The following is a 24,966-nucleotide window of genomic DNA, read 5'->3' on the forward strand; positions in this document are numbered from 1 at the left end:
TGATGTCCGATCCACAAAGACTTGATGCCCACGTTTTAAATAAAAAAAACGCGTTTCTGCCATAAACCTACGGTCGTACCTCGTGTCTCCTATAGCCTGTGTGTGCAGGAGCACTGGGTAAACAGTGTTATAGGATGGTGGAGACACTTTTTTGTTCACAAATTTGAGGGAACCCTCAATGATTCTTCGAGATTAAGGTCTGAATGAAATTACCTTTCATTTTTAAAACTGTCCCGACTCCACGGATGTGCTACCGCTGTAAAAAGAACAAGAGGGTCCATGTTTTGAAACGTAGGCTATTATTACTTCAACGTACGACTGATCACCTCAATGAACAGATAGCATAGTTGTAGAGGAGGGGGCTGGTAAGGTGGAGATCCTGGGTTCAAAGCCCACATACACACTGTGTACATAGCAGAATAACTGAATATGCCCATTCATGGTAACGTAATTTCGACGTCAGCTCGATGTTTCCGCATCGACATCTAAATCATCCCCAAATCAGCTGTGATTTGGCCACGTCCTGGACGTCACTGAAAGACATCATCACAACGTCATCATGTCATTTTGCATGCTGGGCTATGTGTGTTTGTGGGCGAGATGTGTGTGGCGAGATTTTTCCGACGAGATTTAGCCTAGGCCCCCGCCCCCAGCACCCCAGCTGAGGCACAGGCGAGAGAGCATGTATGTTTACATGCACTTAAAAAAAAATTTTTTTGCGTTAGTCCGCCTAAAACCGGACTTTTTAAATGCATGTTAACATGTTAGCTCGACTGAAATCGAAGTTATAAAAGTCTGACTAACACACCCAGATAATGTGATTGCGAGTCGATTTACTCCTGCATGTATACAGGCCAGTCGGACTGGAACTGGACGAGGCGATCAGCGCATGTGCTAACGTTGTTTGGCCCGGAAGTCGGACACTGTGTAAAACTGTTATGTTAGCGGCCAGGGAGCGATTAGCCACAGCTAAATGAAGTTTGTTGATGTAGTAGCTAAATCTGTGTCTAGATTTTTTTTTTTATGGAATATCTTACTTTCAACTGTATTGAGCTCACAACAGGCAGCTTTGTGTTATGTGACCATCCCTGCGTTTGAACGGTTTATCGGCGCTCTCTCTCTCCACATAAACACAACCTCGCTCGACCACATAAACACAGCAAAACAATGTCCTATCACTAAAATACACACAGAGCGCAGGGTCTCTCAACATAAACAGTTTGTATAATTAAATCATCTTTTTTTAATGAAATAGCTGCATTATTAAGGGAGCAGTTGTTAGAATTGGCGGAGCCTGCGGGTAAAGAGTGCACCTATCGTAGCGGAGGCAACATGATTCCATCGAAAAATCGATTTCCCACCCGTGCAGGTATACTGGGACAAGGACAGTAGTCTGAATAAATAGCCTAATCAAGCTATAACCATAGCTTGACTTAACTGTGCATGTAAACGTACCGAGTGTGTCGTCTCGAGGACGATAGCGTTTCAAAGCCGGTAATGCACGCACACACGCACGCACTATGCACAAACGCACACACAGTTTACGAAACGTGGAAATTAATGGCGAGATCATTTCCTCATTGGCGAGACTTTGGCACACTATGGAGAGAGCAGCTCGATACACGCACGTGCCCGCACACCCCACACACACACACACACACACAGCATCAGAGAGAGAGAGGGGAGGGGGGTGGAGGATAAGGGTGGGACCTACACACCTGCACCGCTTACTTCAACACCTGGGTGTCGTTTTTTTTTACTGCCGTTTTGGATTTTGAGTCGAAATGTGTCAAGTCAAGCCTGTCTAGCAATATTAACATTTAATATTTAAAATAAAGTATAGGTTGTGTATCATGAATTAGATGGCCATACTTCATTTCCGATATTGTCCTTCATGATTTTGTGAAGATTTGATGGCCCATACAATCCCTTGGGGTGTTTTACACCAACTCAGTGTGTCAAATTTGCTGTTAATATTATGAAATGTTAGATGATTTTTCCACTCAAATTACTAAAACCTAAAAGCATTTTTTTTGGGGGGGGGGGGGGGGGGGGGGGCATTTTTGAGATAGGACAGTAGGCAGACAGGAAAGGTGTGGACAGAGAGGGGATGACATGCGGCAAAGGACCTCGGGTCGGATTCGAACCTGCGTCGGCCCTGCGTAGGCCCTGCGTAGGACTGAGCCTCCGTCGTACGCGTGCTACCAGGTGGCTCACCTGGCACAAACGTAAAACCTATTAAAAAAAGGTTTCTGGGTTTCCTTGTGTGATTTTGAAAAATCTTACAACACTGGTTTGTGCAGGAGAGGTCATGGAGAGGCTTGCCAATACATAATTTTTTTAAGCTGCCGTTTTGAATTTTGAGTCAAAATGTGTATCAAATGTTACATGATTTTTCCGCTCAAATTAATCAAAGTAAGGAAAGAAAGGTTTATGTGCAGCAGAAGGAGGTCAAAGTTGTGGGGAGGTGCAGCAGAGCGGTTAGGAAACCAGAGAGGCTCTTATACAAGACTCTGGAAAGACAATGGAAACAAATAGATATTATATAACAGGAGTGTTGTTGCTCCTATAAAATGACTGATGGCAACACATTAAAATTGATACTTTTCAAGCAGAACAGGTAACTTAAGCCCTCGGTTGACAAATGTATCACTCTTTTCCAGACACTGGATCCGCTGTTAGAGCAGTGGTTCTCAACGTGGGGTCCAGGGACCACCAGGGGTCCTTGTGCGGGTTTCAGGGGGTCCCCAGCAAATTGATGAATTGTTCAACTTCACCATTATTTAGTTTTACAAAAAGTTAACTCAATTAGAGGATGTAGAAGAATGACTATTTTGGTCATAGTTTCTCTGTTATCTCTCTATCTACAATAAAGAAGTCTGGACAAAATCACATCTATAAAACTATTCGCATATTTTGGGTGGGAAAGACAAAATCTGATGAAAATGAAGTCTGTGGCCCTAATGTAGACTACAGGGGCTCCTTGAAATGAAAGAGGTTGAGAATCACTGCACTAGAGTTATTATACGCTGGATTTTCGTTTGTATAATAAATATTTGAAATCAACTCATACAGAAATGGATACAGAAACAGTGGGCAAATGCTAGGTGTCAGAATGATGACACAGAAGTTAAGTGAAAAGCTGTAGTTCCTCGAATGGCCACTTGGGGGTCGGAGGCAGTAGGCTGATTTTGTAACAGGATTAGACATCTTTCCAGTGAGGGGCACATGCACAAATGGAGACGCACATACATAGGAGGAGGTTTCTTCAACCTCTGCTCCACAGCAATGGAGATCAAAACAAACTTTCTCCCCTCTGCTCAAGCCTTGGAACAGTGCATCGTGTTCCATACACACATACACACACAGTTCCAACGCGCACACACACATGCACGCAATCTGTGCGCTCCAAGTTCACCCCTCCCCTCTCTGTTTCTCTCCTCTCTATAAAGCGTATGTCAAATGTGAGATCTTCACTGCATTCCATAAATCCTCATGTTATCTATACATCAATGTATATAGACCAAATCAGCAGGGATGTTTACATTTACTTCCGGGTACCCCTGAGGTCCACACATTATAATGGCGGTGGACGGCACAAACTGACGTGTTGAAGACAAAAACAGACAAAGAAGACAAAAATGGTTCGTCCGTGTTGTGTTGTTGTTTAATATCATTCATAACAACACTTTCACTAACGTTAGTGGAGACCAGACTAGCTAATTTACCTGTTGGACCAGACCAGAGTAGACTTGAAGCTAAATTAAATTAACGTGGCGTCAGTAGCTCTGTCTGTAACGTTAACTAGTCTGCAAAAAAACAGCGAGTTTGACAGACAAACAAACGTTATTAGCTAGCTAACACTACATAAAACAAACACAGAAGAAAGGCTAGATACGTCGGACAAGCATGTTTACCAACCGTTTAACCATTTAAATTGAAAGTAGTCGGCCGAAAACAGCGAGAGGGTTTGACAGCATTTATTTGACAACACGCACATTTAAACCTGCCGCCTTCCCCAAGTGGTACCCGGAAGTAAATTTGTTTACATGGTGACGTCACGGTGATTTGGTCTATTGAGATGTTTGCAGTCCTTCTGTAATGATGATTAGAGGAGATTAAGAATATGGCTTTATTAAATACACTTTTATAAGACACTTCCTGGACTCTTGATTTCAATTCATTTGGTTTATATAAGCCGTCATAATTATCACATGCGGATGAGGAGTGATAAATTCCATTCCATAACAGGGGCGGAACACGGTTTTGGTCTATATAGCTAATTTCACCTTTTCATAACAACTGTAGGGGGGGTCCTTTTTTATATAACTCGCCCGTTTGGAGTCAAATAGATGATAGAAAAGGGGCTGATTGACAGATGGCATGTCCAGCGATGGCGCAGCTTGCCAATCATGGACCAATAGCAGGCGGAGCTGCGGCTCTGGGAAACCCCCATCTCACGTGAGCTGCACAAGGACTCAACCCATTCCCTCCCACTCTGCTGATGAAAAATCAAGATGGCGACGGCCAACACTTCAACTCCAAACGGGAGACCAAAATCAATGGGATAGAGACACTGCATGAAATAGGCCACGGCCATCACAGGGGAAATCGCTCCCTTTAGTCCCATTCACCAGCGTAATTTACCTTGAATTAAACATAGCTAAAAGCTGTTGTGTGGTGGGCTGCGCAGACAACAAATGTAAAAAAATCGCCAATTAAAGTTTTTTTGTACTCCCGAGCAAAACAAGGAAGCCATTGAGCATTCGCGAGAAGAAAATGGGGATTTAGCTGTCAAGGAAGTAAGCTGGAGTGTTCGTCTTCCATATATATGATCTTTGTGTGCAACTACGTGACATAGGAGAACGCCAGCGCGTCTGATGCCATCTGTCTGATGTTACACCAGCGTTATTTTCATTCATTTAAACATGCCTAAAAGCTCATGTCATAGTATTTCACTTCAGGCCACTGTGTGGGATCGTTTATCCAGCGTTGTTTGGGCAATGAAAAGGGACACTGCTCCAGGCCAACTGAGTTCATTTTCTCAATGTACCTTTCCCTCTCCGTTGGAGGAAGTGTACTGAAATAATCTTTTGACATTATCTAAAAAGAAAACTGTCCAAATCCCTGTAAAACCCCGCAAAACTATTTATATCTGATGAGAGTTCCTCCGTTCGCCCCGGTTAGCCGCGGTTTGTTTTGCTAGCTGCAGTCGTCAGGCAGTGCTTCCTTGTATTTTCCCCCGTCTTGGGCGTGGCTTCTGAATGATGACGCGTTTTGCAGTGTCTCTATAGCTCTGTCCATATTATTTAGGTCAGTGATACAGAAACAGCGATGATGCAGCTTTTTCCACAGCAGCCGTTATGTGTCGAAAAGGCAGGGTAAACACAGGTGCAGCCAAAACACTAATGAAGGCCCCAGCACTGGAACACCTAAATGGATTGGAAGTTGGAAACCCTCATTAATGTTTTGGTTGCAGCTGTGTCTACCTTGCCTTTTAGAGACAAAATGGCTGCTGTGAAAAATGTAAATTCCTGGAAAAACAAAAACTTCACAAGCCTCATTTCTCCTTCAGGGAGAATATAAACCTATATGAAGTCTTTCTGCAGTGGAATATATCAAAGTTCAAAATGTGGAAAATCTGGTTTCAGAAAGAGAGATTTACATTTGGGTAATACATTGGCTGCATGTCAACAGTGCTAATCAGAAACATCCATTCATTTGACTTGTTATTATTGTTGTATTGTTGTTTTTCAAACTTACTTCTCAAAGCTGCTGCTCATATCCAGAAAGAGCTTTCACTTTCAGGCGCCTCTAGTGATTGTCACTATTCCCACATGCAGCTACATTCTCTGGAACATTTCCGTCTTGTGCCATTTCACACATGCCATCCATGGGAATGCCGGCATAGATGGGGCAAGGGACAGTCAGGGGAAGGGGACAGTCAGGGGAAGGGGAGGGGAGAGTCAGGGGAAGGGGAGGGGACAGTCAGGGGAAGGGGAGGGGACAGTCAGGGGAGGGGAGGGGACAGTCAGGGGGAAGGGGAGGGGACAGTCAGGGGAAGGGGAGGGGACAGTCAGGGGAAGGGGAGGGGACAGTCAGGGGAAGGGGAGGGGACAGTCAGGGGGAAGGGGAGGGGACAGTCAGGGGAAGGGGAGTGGACAGTCAGGGGGAAGGGGAGGGGACAGTCAGGGGAAGGGGAGGGGACAGTCAGGGGGAAGGGGAGGGGGCTCTGAGGCGGGCAGCAGTGGAGAGATGTCAGGACGTCCTATTGTCTTTCAAATCCACTCATTCAAGTTGTTGGTCATTAGCAGAGTAGGTGGCCGTAAAGCCTTTGTGCCGACATGACGTCATTGAGTGCTCGAGTGACATCACTGGTCATATCACCCCTGTTGGTCATATCACCAATTCAGCGTGGAGCGGCTGTAGCTCAGGAGGTAGAGCGGGTCGTCACTAATCGCTTTGGATGAAAGAGGTCGGTGGTTCAATTCCCGCCTCCTCCAGTCTGCATGTCGAAGTGTCCTTGGGCAAGATACTGAACCCCAAATTGCTCCTGATGGTGTGCCAGCACCCTGCGTGGCAGCTTGCCACCATCGGTGTGTGAATGGGTGAATGTACCTACTGACTGTAAAGCGCTTTGGATAAAAGAGCTATATAAATGCAGGCCATTTCATCAGTGATTTGTGATGAATTTGAGTGTGTCCCGGAGGCTTTGGAGACCACTGTGTTCCAGACCGGGGGGTCTAACTCCCACGGGTCCACTAGTTTATGTAGTATGCTTAGCGTAGCGATTCAATGTAATATTTTAGTCTGGGGAGAGACTAGCTGAAATGTTACTAGGTGTTGCGGTGGGAAATTGGCGGTACAGATTTTCTCCAAATACCGATCCCTGCTCCCATTCACACATGACCCCATGCAGGAAAAACAGATAGGCTGCTGCTGCATGTGTGAAAGGGGCTTAAAGCAGGGCTAAAGCCCAAAACACTTTTTTTTCAGCTTTTAACCAATATGGCTTTTGGGGTGGTGTGTGAAGAATTCTGGTCAAAATTTCCACATTTGAGACCAAATTTATAATGTTCTACAATCTTTATCATTTTCAACTGCATAAGTGCCCTCTATTAGCCTGGTAAACCAGCCCGTCACATGAACTCACATTTCATTTGGTTCTGCGTGACGGTCTGGCCCCAAAGCCTGGGAGGGTGTTTAGCAGAAGCTGCAGAGCAGAAGAGCTAATCAGCGACTGCGCTGTGATTGACAGCGCAAGTTGGCCAATCAGGAACGCCACTAGCACTGCACTAACAAAACAATAATGGCCGCCTCCTTGCCTGATCATCTCGAGGAGTAATGTCAGCGTTTGTCTAAACAGCCATAAAGTGCAGTTATTGCAGAAATAGACTCAATAACAACAATTAAACAAGTACAGGAGTATCGGCGCAACCGCAGAGTTTCTTGGCGGAAAACATGTTTTTGCCATTCTCCCGAGTGGATTTCGGTTTGACTGGATCCGACGCTGATTGGCTGAAGGAGTTGTCTGTCAAGGCAACTATGCCCGCCCATGCTCCCGCCCCTGCTAAGGACTGGGTGAAGAGTTGGGGCCAGACCGTCACGCAGAACCAAATGAAATGTGAGTTCACGTGACGGGCTGGTTTACCAGGCTAGCCCTCTATGGGTTCAAACCTGTTTTTTTTTGCCCTCCAAGACGGTACAACCAGATGTCACGGTGTACTCCCCCTTCACCACTCATGTGGATTAAAAAAAATTCATGTGATTATTACTGTAGTTCATGCCAGGAGAGTTGCAACATCTCCATTCACTCCAATGGCCCTGTTTTTAGCGCAAGCCCTTTAAGAGCGCAATGCATCATGGGCAATCGCCTACTGTAGCTAATGTTAGCAGCTAGGTAGTTATGTTACATGGCAGTAAAACGCCACTGAATGACCAAATTGATATAACTTTTAACCATTTCGGGCAAAACCGTTTCCATACGGACCCATCAGCGTAGGTTAGTTGTTTATAACGTGGCTATATTTATAATATAGCCACGTTGATACACTGTCATGGAAAGAAAAGAAAAGGAGATTGGGAGGCGGGTCATAGCGTCTCTGTCGACCCCCAAATCGATTGTGTTCTGGCGCAAAGCGAGTGGGTTCCAGGACGAACAGGCTCTGTGAGGCACGCGCCAATTACGTTATCTTTAGAGCAGCGCAGTAAATACAATATTCCTGGAACGCAAGTTTAACTAAACTTACATGTCCTCTGCATTCTACATCAAATGAAGACATTACTGTTCGTTTTATTTTGTATGTTACATACTTATTGGCCAAGTTATGTTTATGGGCTAGGAATTCTGCCAGGGTACAAGGGAGTATAGGCGGCCATCTTGCCTGCAGAGTTTTCAAATCAAGTAGAATACCGTTTTGCCTGAAATCTGGGGGGTTTAGTCCTGCTTTAAGTTTCTCTGGATAAGATTGTCAACTAAATACCTAGAATGTAAATGTAAATAAGTAGCTAAATGACTGAAATAACATAATAAATGTATGAAATATGGATAAGTGGATACATTAATCAAACACTGTAGTATAAATAGAATGAATGGCCCAGCCCTGTGCCCTCACACACACACACACACACACACACACACACACACCTCTCCATGCTCTCTGGTGCGGCCCTTGGGTGTGTCCTCGGGGAGGAAGTAGAGTCTGGCACTGGCCAGCAGGTGGCGCTCTGCCTGGTCCTCCCACAGTAAAGTCACCTGACACGGGGTGGGGAAGGGGTGAGGGGGGGGGGTAGGAGGGGATAGAGAAGAACGCAAAGATATTAAAATTCCAATATGTAACTATTTTACCTTAACTCATTCCGTGCCAGAGTTTCAAAGGAAAAGTCGCCAGTCACCGCCAGGGTTTCTGATAATTTTCCAAGACCCACAGGATATTTTCTTCTATGACTATGTAAACACCGAATATCTCAAAGGAAAGACGGGAACATCTACTTTGATTCTACCTTAATCTTCTTTAGTTATTGACACTTGAATGTAGGTAGTGTTCACTGAAAACGTCCGTCTCTCCCCAAAGAGCTGAGAAAAATGCATTTTTGTAAATGCAGTAATCTTCACGGGTCCTGAACCGAACACATGTCTCTGATGGCGGATACTGGCCGGTGTTACACTCAACTATGAACCCCATAATGATTTAGTTTCCCTTTCCAGCTAAACATGCATAGGTTCGAAAAATATTATTGACGTGCGAATTAATCCCAGTAAAAAAAACACTCCCGGTGTGTATGCACCTTAAGGCTGATATCTAAATGTACAAACAGGGAACTGTAGGATTTATTGGCACTCTATAATTACCACTTGTGGCAGCAGACGCTGCTGTTGTTGCTGCTCAGCAGCTTTCTACATATTGGGGCTTTAAAGTCATGATGAAATGGCATTTCTACTTTTTATGTCACCTCCTGGTACACGACTATGTCACCGCAAAACATTATTGGCTTGCCAGGAAGTAAAAGTAGTGAGCTATATATATAAAAGACGCCAAACTTTTTTTCTGTGTGTGTGTGTGTGTGTGTGTGTCTATCGATTTTATTTTAGCATTATTTATACAGGGAAGGTCCTTGTTTACAAGGACACCCTGTTACAGTGCATTTAGGTATTAAACTTCTTTTTTTAAACAAAATTACAGACAGTACAAATAGATAAGATAAAAAGAATTGTGCTTCTGCCTTTCAAAACCAATTGGATAAACAGTGATACTGTACTGTACTGTATAGTATAATATATATATATATATATATATATATATATATATACACACACAATATATATGTGTATGTGTGTGTGTGTGTGTGTGTGTGTGTGTGTGTGTGTGTGTGTGTGTGTGTGTGTGTGTGTGTGTGTGTGTGGAAATATAGCTCTGTGGTGTGGACAAGTGGTTCTCTAATCTTTTGTAGTCTTAGGGATCAAGACGACTGGGCTACAGAGAGGCAGATACCTGAAAGAGATTGCTGTGGGGGGGGGGGGGGGGGGGTAAATGTGTAAATGTGTAAAAAAGTTTGGATACAGGAGTGAGACATTAAAGAAGCAGGAAATAGTGGAGGAAACAGGAAGGAAAACAGAAAAAAATCAGACAGAAATGGGAATATTATGTCAAGAAAGAACAGAAAGAAATCCTGAATAAATTAGAACCTGCAAACATAAAACAGTATATATATATATATATATATATATATATATATATATATATATATATATATACACACATATATACACACACACATATATACTGTATATATCCACACACTCACACATAGAGTTCTGCTATTGGACTGGTTTTTGGGCTGGTTTTCTCACCTCAGCGATGCACACGGGCTCCTGCGGTCCACAGCGGACGAAATAAAACTCGCCCAGCCTCCAGACCTGCAGCGGGGTGCCGGGCCGCGTGCGCAGGCTCACAGACTTGTAGAAGGCGTAGCCGCCTCGCTGGCAGGAGGGAGCACCCAACCACTGCAGACAGGGAGACATGAGGACATGTGAAGGTGGGACACAGCGAGGAGATGTTATGGTTCCTCTGTAGGTCAGCGGGGAACCAGCATGGTCAAGGTTAGGGGTTTAACTCACTGTGTAGCTCAATACTGGAGTTTTACTTTTACAAACATTTCTTGAGGGCAGAGTATCACAAGTAGGCTATCTGTGATATCGCAAGTATCACAGTTTTTCTCGTGAAGTAATTTGAGACTGAAGCCGTGTGAAAATGCAAACAGGTATGAAGTTGAAAGCTACTGTAATATTATGAAGCCTATAGCGCGCTCTGCTAGCAGTCTGCTGCTAACTGAATTAGCCTTTGACCTTCCAACATCATGATGGCATGGTCATGAATGAATGAATGAATGAATGAATGAAAGCAGTGGTACCCACTGATTTCAATTAAGAATGCTAACCATGCTTATATGCCATTTTGAAAGATAGCTGCAAGAAAACTGGATGTTTTCCCCCTATAATTAGAAAATTCCCTGGTGGAAAAAAAGGCAAATTCAACTGAAATGTGTGTGTTGCGTAGAGTGAACATTCTCCTCACTAGATTCTCATCAATTCACCAGAACTCAACTTTTCCTGCTGAGTAGTAGCAATTTACTGAAAGCAAGTAGACAATAACATCCTTTCTGACCATGAAGCTATACCATCTTGTAGGTACAGGCAACATTTCCATGTCTAGGTCAGAAGAATATTGTAATATATTAAACAACTTAAAGAGGAAATGTTAAAAAATTAACTGAAAATATCTGGCATGGCAGAGGCACCGATAACCACCACTCAATATGGTCATGTTGGTGTATTAACCATTTGGTAGTAACGCACACTATGAACGCATGCTATGAAGTCAAAGTAAATGTCATTATGGAAAAACATTTACGTTATTAGTTATTTGTAGACATCTAGACTAGACTATTAGTCCAGGCAAAGTAGCGTTTTACGACAAACTAATTGTAAAAGAATTTTTTGCAGCTTAGATCATTTCTATGAGGTGTCCAGAACAACATACTAAAAGTCCTAAGAAATCCTAGTTGAGGAAATATGTTTAATTCTCATCAATCCAAGATGTGTGCCAGTAAGGCCAGACAACAATACACCCCAATGGGGCTATTTTTTTCCTTTACTCCTATCAAAATAAAACTTTATACAATGAAAGTATCCATGAAAAGTAACATTTTTTGTATTACAAGTTTCTTTGAAAATGAATTTGAATATGCAAATGAGGTATACACTAATCGAATGGGCTACCCAAAATATACCCGCATAGGAGTAAAGGAAAAAATGAAGCCTATCACAATCAAACCTCACACAGTGAAAGTATACATGAAAAGGAACTTTTTTGTGTTACAAGTTTCTTGGAAAAATCTATTTTAAATATGCAAATGAGCTCAACACTAGGCCTAATTGACTTGTCCAATAAGCCAGAAAGTCACAAGTAAAACAGGGGCCAAATAACTAACACATTCATGTCTATCCAGTAAGTTAACCTATGCATAAACAAGATAAATTTGAAGTCACTTGCCACACTTACCTGGGTCACTTGCCACAAAAAGACTTATATTGACCTTAAGAATTGATTGCACAATCTTGCCTCCAGTTGCTTTCTAAATTATTATTTTTTATTTGTGAACAAGCCTAACCTAATGACATGACAGAAAGTCAGAATAGCCATCTTAGTCATTAGTAACGTGGTGAGATTACATTTTGGGCTGGTAGATTTACAAATAATTGGTATTGTTGGTAAGATTACGAGATAACAGGCAGAAGTCATTCTTACCAACTAAACGATTCACTCTCACACAGAAGACAGATGAAAAACCAGATAGACACACTTTCCAGACATCCCAGCTCTTTAAATAATTTTGCCAGACACCAAAACTGCTTCTGTTTTTGTAGTAAGCAAGTATTTCAGACCAGACGGGCCACACATCAGACTTCCACCGTTTGTAAAGTAGCTTTGCAGTAGGGCTGGGACGGATCACGGATAATCCGTGACCCGTACGGATCAGCCCCCACGGTTCGGCACACGGTTCGGAACGTCGTGGTCCGCGGACCCCCCCCCCCCCCCCCCCTTCGTTTCATTTAACGTTTAACGTTAGTGTATGAGAACGCCTGCAGCGCAGCCAGACACAGACAGGCATCATCATGGCAAGCACAAGTGAGCTTCCTCATCCCTTCGCTGTAAAGTCTCTCTGAAGGCTGTGGCTAGTGGCTACTAAACACAGCAAACTTATTTCAACACCTCTGAAAAAGCACAGGAATGCGAGCAGCATGTTGCGCGCTGCACAAGATAGGAGAGCCACAACACACACGCGCACACGTTTCACGAACACATTATCACCGACGGTGAAATGTTGCCATGGACACATAACAACAAAACAACACGTGGGGCCACCGAGTAGCATAACGTAGCATCAACGTTATGTTTCCAGACTCACCCGGTCTGGTCTGTACCCGTGTCAAGTGACTACGTTAGCAAGCAACAGGCAGGAAGTTAGGCGCAGTGCCACCTAAAACAAGTTGGAAGGAAGTTGGGTTGTTTTGCCTTCAGAGTAAAAGCATAAATTGTGTCATGAGAAAAAAATATTTTTTGAGCTGTGCAGGGCAACAAATGGTTAGAGAAGTATAATAGTATTAAAAATTCAAATCGAAAATCTAATTTTGAGAGAAAATCTGATATAGCCTATTTTTTTTTTTTTTTTGCTGATCCGAAAAATCCGTGATCCGTGGCTCAAAATCCGTCACGCGATCCGATCCGTGGGTTTTCTGATCCGTCCCAGCCCTACTTTGCAGTGTTATGAGAAGCTAGCAACAGCAATATCTAGGCTAGAAACCCAATCGGAACATTTTAAGTTACCAACTCCTTTTTTATTTTATTTTTATTTCCCCGATTCTTTATCCCATTTTTATCCCCCATTAGTGCTAATTTAATTTATTTATCCTGGTTGCTACTCCACCCTCTGCCGATCTGGGGAGAGCTGAAACTGGCTCCATGCTTCCTCCGAGACATGGGCAGTAGCCAGCCGCTTCTTTTCACCTGACAGGGGAAGCTTCACCGGTAGGACATAGCACGTGGGAGGTTCACGCTATTCCAACTAGTTCCCCACCCTCTGAACAGGCGCCCTTAATGACCAGAGGAGGAACCACATTAGCAACCAGGATATTGCATGTTTTTGTGAAGGGGGTTCCTATATGAAGGAAACCCCCGGGAGGCACGGGGAGAACATGCAAACTCCACACAGAAAGGCCCTTTTGACGACCCCACCCGGGCGGTGGGCACTCGAGGACATGCGGACGGGCACGCATTCCTTCAGCATTCACATCGTCCCAGGTGGGAATCGAACCCACGACCTTTGAGCTGTGAGGCGATAGTGCTTACCACTCCACCACCGTACCTCCCACCAACTCCTTTCTAACTAGACATTTCTATCTGGTTAGGCTTGTTCGCAAATAAAAAATAATAATTTAGAAAGCAACTGGAGGCAAGATTGTGCAATCAATTCTTAAGGTCAATATAAGTCTTTTTGTGGCAAGTGACCCAGGTAAGTGTGGCAAGTGACTTCAAATTTATCTTGTTTATGCATAGGTTAACTTACTGAATAGACATGAATGTGTTAGTTATTTGGCCCCTGTTTTACTTGTGACTTTATGGCTTATTGGACAAGTCAATTAGGCCTAGTGTTGAGCTCATTTGCATATTTAAAATAGATTTTTCCAAGAAACTTGTAAAACAAAAACGTTCCTTTTCATGTATACTTTCACTGTGTGAGGTTTGATTGTGATAGGCTTCATTTTTTCCTTTACTCCTATGCGGGTATATTTTGGGTAGCCTATATTCGATTAGTGTATAGCTCATTTGCATATTCAAATTCATTTTCAAAGAAACTTGTAATACAAAAAATGTTACTTTTCATGGATACTTTCATTGTATAAAGTTTTATTTTGATAGGAGTAAAGGAAGAAAATAGCCCCATTGGGGTGTATTGTTGTCTGGCCTTACTGGCACACATCTTGGATTGATGAGAATTAAACATATTTCCTCAACTAGGATTTCTTAGGACTTTTAGTATGTTGTTCTGGACACCTCATAGAAATGATCTAAGCTGCAAAAAATTCTTTTACAATTAGTTTGTTTTTTAGTTCCAAAATGAGTTACTTTGCCTGGACTATATTGAAGGGTTGAGTGAGTCATGATATTCTGACTTTTCTCCCTTTCCTTCTCAAAACCAATTAATTATATCACTACATAAAAAAAATATGTTGGAATTAAACCTTTCACTTCTCCCTGTATTTCATTTCTGAAAGACAATCACAGTTCTCTTCCAAGTTAACTTTTTTCATTTCTGACCATACAAACAAGTAATTACAGACACACAGACATCATACTGACCACTGCTCTGCAGTGTCAGTGGCCTGACATAAACAACAACAAATCTCTCTCTCTCTCTCTCTGAAATTACAACTTCATTGAGAAACCAACTGCTGGAAAATTGAGAGTCACTACACTTTCAGACTGGATACACAGCACATGACACAAACGAGCAGCGTTCTGGAGTAAGACAACATGGCCGCCCTGCTTCTACTCTGCTTGACCCTGTTCTACTGAGCACGCCTGCACAATATGGAGGACATAGGAAGAGTCTGTTTCCTGAACGCTACACAGCCACTTAGAAAGGAACTCATGAGTCAATATATCTCAAATATAGAGTGGATGCTGTTTATTTGATCAAAGTTACACGATATTCTTTAAAATGGGAGGCTAGGTTATTTTAATCGTCCCCATGTGATGACATCAGGGACTGGATGTCAGCCTGTGGGATCTCTCAGACATTTCTGGTCTGATTTTGATTTTGACAAAACTAAGTCAGTATGTCTGCAATGTTTTCATTTTGATTTATAGCACATTTCATACACTGTGGCAATTCAAAGTGCTGGACTGAGTCATAAAGATGTGGAAAAGTACAGACAAGAGATACAAAAGATCAAAGCCTTCAAAAAAGTAAACTAGTCCAGTTCAAATCAAGTGAAATCCGTCTTATTATCATTTGAGAAGTGTCCGTGTGTGTGTGTGTGGGGGGGGGGGGGGGGATGTTATGTATTGGATGTGGCAGTTAAGGGGGGTTTTACGTCACAACAGTAAAAGGGGTTTTACGTCAACTGCAACTGCTTTACGAGTGAATGGGTTGTCAGTATGTGCGGCAGACGGAAGTAAACAGTTTTCGTGAAAGATTGACACGGTGTGAAACTCGCTCCTTCACAGTGTGTTATAGGAACTTAATAATAAGTAGTTTGTGTGCGTTATGCCCGCCTCGCGCTGCCTATGATTTTATTGACAATGAACATTGACACAGTTTTTTGCCAGCGAAATTATAGGCTATAACATTTGTTGTGGGAGGGTCAATTACATTTTTCCCAGTGACTTGGGGAGGGCCAAAGATAAATATATTTTGGTCACAGGAGGGTTACAGCTTTTTATTTCAGAGCACTCAGAATCCCTCCAGTGACCCCCTTCTAAATAACAAATGGCTCCTTAGCTGTGACTTTCAGCTGTCATCCGGCATCCACTTTTCTTCCTTTTCAAACGATTTAACACTGCTTCTCAACCTGGCGTCCAGGGACCACCAGGGAGTTCCAGGGCTTCCCCAGCAAACTGATGAATTGCTAAACTTCACCACTATTTACCGACAAGAAGTGAACACAATTAGAGAATGCAGAAGAAGAATAACTGTTTTGGTCATAGTTTCACTGTTATCTCTTTACCTACAATATCAACAGTCATTGAATTCTGGACAAATCCTCAGATTTGGGTCTGATTCTGAGACACAAAATGTCATCAAATGGAGGTCCGTGGCCCCAATGTGGACTAAATGAGGGTCCCTTGATATGAAAAGGGTTGATTAAAAGATGTGGATGTGTGACGGAGTGCATTAAGACATTTTGCTGTGCTTTTAATTGTTCAAATAGCGATTTATTTTTTGTTGTAAAGGTATATTGGAGAAAAACAGCAGACTGGTAGATTCCCTGCCTACCAACAGGGTTGCAGGTTCGAGCCCCCCCCCCCCCCCCGTGTTACCTCCGGCTTGGTCGGGCCTCACAATTGGCCGTGTCTGCGGGTGGAAAGCTGGACAAGGGTATGTGTTCTGGTCTCTGCACTAGCGCATCCTCTGATCGGTCGGGGCGCCTGTTCGGGGGCGGAGGGGAATTAAGGGGAATAGCGTGATCCTCCTACGCGCTTTATCCTGCTGGTGAAACTCACTGTCGGGTGAAAAGAAACGCCTCGCGAGTCGCGACTGCACATGTGAGGGGGGGGGAGTTGATAAAGAAAAGAAACGAAAACAACAGCAGACCAAATCAGAGTTGTAACTTGTCTATTTCAGGTTCAGGGAGTCGTCATGATATAATCTGGTTGAATGTGTTTTGAAGGACCACAGAGGAGAGGATCCTGGACTTCCTGACAGACCGCCGCCAGGTGGTGAGGGTGGGCAACCTCACCTCCTCCCCGCTGACCATCAGCATAGGAGCACCCCAGGGGTGCGTCTCCAGCCCCTTCTGGTACGACCTCTACACCCACGACTGCGTGGCGACTCAAACTTCAAACACCATCGTGAAGTTTGCAGACGACACAGCAGTCGTGGGGCTGATCTCGGGGGGCGACGAGACGGCCTACAGAGAGGAGGTGAGGGTCCTGGAACAATGGTGCCAGGACAACCACCTCTCTCTGAACGTCTCCAAGACCAAGGAGATCATTGTGGACTACAGGAGAGGGGGGGGCACACACCCCCCAATCACCATCAACGGCACAGTGGTGGAAAGGGTGGACAGCTTCAAGTACCTGGGAGTCAACATCCACCAGGACCTGACCTGGGCCGGCCACACCGCCACTGTTGTCAAAAAGGCCCAACAGCGAATACACGGACTCAGGCGCCTGAAGAAGTTTGGGCTAAGGAAAGAAATCCTCAGGGACTTCTACAGAGGCACCATTGAAAGCCTGCTGACTGGCTGCTTCACCGCCTGGTACGGGAACTGTACCACCATGGACCGCAGGGCGCTACGGAGGGTGAGGCGCGCGGCCCAGCACGTAACAGGAGACGAGTTGCCAGAACTGCACGAACTGTATAACCAGCGGTGCCTCAGGAGGTCCCTGAAGATCATCAAAGACACAAACCATCCCCACAACAGCCTGTTTTCCCTGCTACCCTCAGGGAGGAGATACAGGGTTCCAAAAACACGCACAAATCGCTTGAGGAACAGTTTCTTCCCGCAGGCCACGAGACTCCTAAATATGCACAAATAGTGCAGTAGTCGTACCGCAGTACCGTACTGCAGCTACTACTATTACGGATGCCTAACGTTTAATTGTAAATTTAAGTGTATGTTTAATAAGGTGCCTAACGTTTAATTGTAAATTTAAGTGTATGTTTAATAAGGTACATGCTATTTGCACATGTATGTATAAAACGTCGAATTTGGAATGTCTGAACACGTCTAACGTATGCACATGACATGTGCACCTATGTGCAATGAATATGCCACTGTCGTATAAGCCACCGACTTGTCTTATTGCTTATAAGATGCCTATTTCTTATTGCCTTATTGCTGTCTTATTGCTTATTGATGCCTATTTCTTATTGCCTATTACTTATTGCTTGTTGCCTATTTGTACTATGTCGTAAACGGAGTCCACTGCACAAGAATTTCACACGTGGTACTTGTACCATGGAGTGACAATAAAAATCTTGAATCTTGAATCTTGAATCTTGAATCTTGAATCTTGAGAAGTCTCCTTGATACGTGTGAGCGCTCTGTACATGACGTTTCTCATATGCGCTCTGAGCAACTGAACTAAGAAAGGACCTTGAGCAGAGCTTCACTGAGGGAACAGTTTGAACCAGTCTCCTTGAACAAGTCCTTGAGTCAGAGAAACAATTATTCCGTTTCACTCACTGATGTTTTGTCAAGTCGCTCAATTTTCGGATGATTTCCCATCATTATGCAATACCAAAAGCAATCAAATATGAAGGCTTACAGTATATTCATATATAAACATTCAGTCAAAAATGTTAACCCAAAAAATTGAAATATGATTCGAACCCTCAAGAATGTCAGTGTTTGGCAGACAGGTGAATGTCTACGAGCAAAGATGGTTTATTCACACTATAATGAGGCTTTACAGTATGTGTGACTTCACACACCTTTTTAAACATCAAATTCAATGACTTTCCATATTCAAGGACCCAACACACACACGGATCAAGTAGGGCTGGGTTAAAAAAATCGATTATCCGATTTTGAATCGATTATTTTAATCCTTTGATATCGATTCATATGTCCAGAGATCGATTTTTTTTATTATTATTATTATTATTTTTAATAAACAGTCTAAAATATTATGCTGTGTGTGGTAGTTGAAACATAGTTTCAAGTTGACGTTTATTTATGTTTGTAGTTGAAACAAAAGTTCGAAGCAGATATATAGCTGGAGAGCTATCAGCCCGCACACTCACCGAATAATTTAAAGTCTTAGGTGCACGGCACAAGAGTTTCTTGAAGCAATAGAGAAGGAGCCAGCACTCAGAAAGTCCTTTTGAGGGTTTTTATTCCTGTTGCACCACAACGTACCAAACGTTGTTGTGGTGCAACAGGAATAAAAACCCTCAAAAGGACTTTCTGAGTGCTGGCTCCTTCTCTATTGTAGTTGAAACAAAAACATAAATAATGTAGGCTACATAAATGGAAATGTTTGATCATTAATAGCTACTTTTAGAAATTATATAGGCTGAACTCAAATCACTGTGCATAATTGTGAAAGTGTCTTTATTGACAGATGAAAAGGCTGCTATTTACCCTTTGTCACCACCTGGTGAGTAAATATATGTGTAACTAAAATTGACAACCGGTCCGCAACTTTTTTTCCCCCACGTATCTACTTGGCGCAAAAAAGGTTGGGAACCCCTGTGTTACATAACTGGACAGTCATGTAATTCAGGTTACAGCTCAAAAAACACGTTTTGGTATCACTAACCAAATCTATATTGAAATTAATTGAATCGGAATCGAATCAAATCGAATCGGGATTAATCGATTCGCAACCTTGTGAATCGGAATCTAATCGATTCTTGAAATTTGAACCAATACCCAGCTCTAGGATGGTATGGTATGGTGTTTATTCTTAATCCCCGAGGGGAAACATGGTTCATTACTGTTACAACACTGGCAATTTTCATAATGAGAACTAGCAGCTTTACAGAAGTTCAGAGACAACAATTTAAAAAGAGAGCGGGGCTTGAATGTGTGAACACTTAAACTTTCAAGGGCTTGATTTGTTTCTCAAATTCCCAAACTTTCAAGGATTTCAAGGACCTGTGGGAACCCTGGTTTGCTACGCACACTGAGGCAGGCAAAACTAGAGAATCTAATGAGACAAATCAAGGAGGAGCACTTGATTCGTCTTATCTTTCAAGAGGCTGTGCACTATCGAGGCTGTCTCTACATGGCTGGAATGATAAATCAAGCATACCTTAAGATTTAAGGGACGTTCAAATATTTGAAGGCCAATTCAGCTTCTGCAGGTTACTGCTGTTTGAATGACTAGTGGGCTTTAATTTGGACATTTTGAATGATTGAATGATTTTAGAAGCCTCCAGTCTGTGAACGTCTCCAGTCTGTGAACGTCTCCAGTCTGTGAACGTCTCCAGTCTGTGAACATCTACCATCTGTGAACGTCTCCAGTCTGTGAACGTCTCTAGTCTGTGAACGTCTCCCGTCTGTGAACGTCTCCCGTCTGTGAACGTCCCCCGTCTGTGAACGTCCCCCGTCTGTGAACGTCTCCCGTCTGTGAACGTCTCCAGTCTGTGAACGTCTCCAGTCTGTGAATGTCAACGTCTCCAGTCTGTGAACGTCTCCAGTCTGTGAAAGCCATTCAAACTCCATTGTAGCATCGATCTGACATGAAGGCAGATTTTTCCATTCTGGTCGCCAGAAAAAAACATTGGCATGTTAAGCCACTTCTTAACATGCAGTGGAATCCGTATTATAACCCGCTCCTAGCCGGTTGGCCTGCATGTTAAACAACAATTAGCCGGCCTACGCGAACTCCCGCGAGATCTTATTCACCTCGCTCGCCGGTGTAAGATCCGGATTAGCGCAAAAGGAGCTGCAGTTAAACAGTGGCAGGTCATTATCTGCAGATCCATCTGAGTGGTCGGAATGGACTCCGTTAAAACGGCATGCAAAAGCGGAGCCGGGAAAAATAGATAATGTGTAATGGCAGAATTCGGTCCATGGTGACAGGCTGCCTGTGCGCGCATTTGGCACAGCGGCGAGATGAGGGGATGAAAAGCACACACCGGTGCGGTGCTGCTGTCTGAAGTGAATACAGTGACTGTGAGTAATACATTACACACGTTTCAGGTGCAATGTTATAATTATAATACACGACATTCCGATTATTGCACCATATCAGCCTTTTCCCCCCTCCTCCATCTCTAAATCGGACCAGTTGTAGGCTATTAGGCTACCTTTTTTCCTCTGCCTGTCACGCTCACTGCATTCACCGCAGCCAGCAACGTTGCCACTCATGTTCTTTTGAATTGATAATCAGGCTCGTTTATATGCGTTGTAACTTCATGTGGTGATTTGCATTGACCATTGGTTGGATTTGAGCATGCAGGGGACGGGATATGGGGCAGATCCCCGTGCGTAATCACTGTGGCAGCTGCTGGTAACGGGGAATTGCGTTCAGGTGTGCGCGCCGTCAGTCAATTGTACATTGTCGAAGTTGTAGAAATATCGCAATTATTTTGCGAAAAACTGTAATGGAAACACAGCTAGTGATTGCCGACGGTGCGACCACTATTTTGACTGCCTCATTTTTGGCACAATGCCACCCCTCGTTGTCGGAATGGACTGTTAAAACGGCATGTTTTTGAATGGAGTTTGGTTACAAATTCGCTAAAGCTGTTTCCTATCACATTTCTTGTTTTCGACACATGCTACCGCGGCACCCCCCCCCCCGGCAGAAAAAAAGGCTCATATCCAGTTGTTTCTTAACACATTCACTGCCAGCCATTTTTTTTTTACTGTAGGTAGCTTCTGCCAAGCCGTTTTTTGAGGATTCTGGCTCATTTTACAAGAGCCGAGGATAATTTTCTGCTTGGACTTTGTGAACACGAAGTTCACAAAAGTACTAATAGAATGTGTGCTTTCTCTGTCTAAAAGAGTTCGTTTGTAGAGTTAGTAGTTATGTAGATATTAGCCGTTGAGTACAGCATGGTTTCAGCGTGTGAGACAGGAAGCTGAGATAATCGCAGTTTTGTGAAATTCAATCAAACAGGCAGAACAGTCACTTTAACCATTTATTTTTGGCATCAGTGAGAGATCACACATCTGAACAATATAGTTCTGAACACCCTCTCCTTTAAACTCCTCCCTCCGTGGGCGTGTCTGGTGGCGTTTGTCACAAGCCAGTTTCTCCTGCCTGTCTGAGCAGTGAGCAGCCTCCCTCTCTGGCGGCCCCTCGTCGGCGAGTGTGGCGAGTGTGGACTGTGGATGGGACTCAATCGTTTCTTGGATTTTCGGTTGAGAGCTTTGATGAAGCTTTGTGCGATTCTAGGCTTTATGCTGCCCACCCAGTCTATTTTTGGAACCCCCCACCGTTGTGCGCCGGTGTGCAGCAGCGTGAAAGCGTTTTCGCCTACAGTATGAGAATGAGGCTCGTTCGTTTCTGGGTTTTCGGAATGCGTGCGATTCTGGCCTTTCTGCGGGTGTTTCAAAGTGTGTTTCACCCATAATCTATTATGCAAATTTGCAATCCCCCACGCCAGCACCGCTCTCCGCTCTCTGTGTGCTGCTGCTGGCTCGGCCGCTCTCGGGCGAGTCTGGTGACTGATGACTGTAAAATCGCCATGCCATTTCCTTGAGAATGGCTTGCTCCCGCGGCTGTTTTTGGTTGGCTTTCTCTCTGTCGGGAGAGCACTGTCGCCACTTAGTTGGTCGGTAAAATAGATTATACACATTCAATACTTCCAATATTTTTATAGGAGACGTGGGGGACATTGATCCACGTAGCACCGTCAAAAAAAAAAATATTTTTTTTTTGACGAGTCAACTCGTCATTGGCAGTGAACGGTTGGATTGTGTTTGACGAGTCAACTCGTCATTGGCAGTGAACGTTTTAACAAAGACCCCTCATGTTTAGAAAGGCAAAACCTGAAAATATCCTGGTCTCTCTAGCCTGACATGATCCAGATTTCATGTTTAAAAGGCACTATACATGGTTTACATGTTACATGTTACATGGTTTCTGCAATCCACGGATATGTAGAAGGTCAAAATTTCTCAACCAAAAATATGTTGCATATTAACATTTCTACATACGTGCATCTCAACCCCTCGCCCTCTAGTGGCTGGGTAAATACCAACAGAAGTAAGGGCGTTGTGGTCACGGTGGAGGATGGACGTCAGCCTTTGTTCAAAATGTACATTTCAGTCATACGTCACATTTAACGTTTCTGTTAGTTAGGGCAACAACAACAAAATCCTAACATAGCCAAGTTGTTTTACTTGCCTAAAGAGAGAAACATGTTTCCACGTAGCCCCGAGTTTAGGATGTTGTCGGTGGCAGCTAGACCTATATTATACTCGAACGTCAGCTTGACGAGGGGGTCGCAGGGGAGTCCCTAGCAAAATGACTCAATTGTGTGATTTCACTGATTTCAATGACTTGAAGTGAGTCCAATGAGAGAATCTACTGCATATACTTGGTCATAGCTTTCACTCTCTCCTGTTATCTCCCCATCTACATTATAGTATACTTGCATCTACATTATAGTATACTTGCATCTACATTATAGCATACTTGCGCTATGTTCACGTCAGCTGCGTCGAGTCACATTTTTGGGGAGCTACATGCCGCCTGCGCCGGTGTGGGTACCGGATGTGCTCGGACTACCACAAGTGCTCGGGGTCCTGCGACTACAGAAGATATCACGACCTCACGCATTATGATTGGCTGCAGTGGCCAAACAGTGACGTTAGCTAGATATTTGTCCACATTAGCATGCAACCTGATGATCTAACATTGATAATAAGATGTATAAAGTGTATTTTTAAGCTCTCACAACATTTATTTTCAACACGTTGTACATATTCATTGTACATTGGTACATTCATATTCATTTTATTACTCTGTCACTTATCTGCAAAATCATGTCGACACAAGCTCATTTACTGCTGCCAACTCTGTTGCACCCTGACATGTACATTTCCTGCAAACAGCAAACTTAGGCTACCTCACTGTCAAGAATGTTTATATCCGTGAATATTGTTCATATCTGTTAATACTGTCTATATCTGTTAAAATCTGAATCCTTTTATACTATTTTATAATCTATTTAGATTCTTTATATCTTATTTGTTTGTGTCTCATATTTGTTGTTCTTATCAATGTTAGGATGACATCAGGTATTATGGGACACTAACTATAGAGGCTATATTTTCATGCCTGATGAGCCCTACCTGTGAAACTACACAATCAAAATTGCATGCCCTCATTGGTGTGACATCACATAGGTGGGCGGGGCAAGCTTCAAACAGGAGGTTGACTCTGCAGGGCATGAGGTGAGGAAAATGACATAAGCTTTAGCTAGTTTTCATCATAAGGTCATCAAATACTCATAGCTAATATATTGCACAAACGTTTGATGGAAACATGATGTATACTATACTCTACTACACTACTATGGAACAAAATCAAAATTTTGTTTAAATTGTATGTTTTTTATTTTTGGAAGTACCGGTAGGTTGTTTTTTATTTTGTCTATTATTTTGGGACAGTATGTTTTGGTTGTATGGGACAGTGCTAAAAGGCTTTGCTAATAAACAAAATTATCAATCTTGCAATAGAGAACCATTGTTTATTCTCTAGATCAGTGTTTTCCAAACTATGGATCTCGACCCAGTTTGGCTCACGGACCTGTGGGGGGGCTGGGTCGCCAACTGGTCGTCGTGGCAACTCATTACCGTAGCCTAGGTTTTTGTGTGTGTGTGTGTGTGTGTGTGTGAGTTTGGGTCGCAGGGAGACACAAAATTTATCTTTTGGGAACCCTGCTGCTCTAGATTAGTGGTTACCAAAGTAGGAAGGCAAAAAAAATGCCCACTTCAATTGGTTAATATAAAACAAACTAAAACTGTCACTGACACAATATTCAAAATCAGAATGCCAAAAATATTTTTCAGACAATAAAACGATAATAATAAATAAAAGACTGATTGAAACAATAAAAATAAATTAACCCCCCCCCCACCAAAAAAAGAAATCTATTGGAAACTTCAGCACAGGATCTCCTCTCCTCGCCTCTCCTCTCCTCTCCTGTTGTGTTTGTTTTGGGTCAGAAATGACCCGCCAAATTCTGCCTCTGATCTGCTTACCAACTAAA

This window comes from Poromitra crassiceps (genome assembly GCF_964638095.1).
Source record: "Poromitra crassiceps genome assembly, chromosome: 1".
NCBI lineage: Eukaryota > Metazoa > Chordata > Actinopteri > Beryciformes > Melamphaidae > Poromitra > Poromitra crassiceps.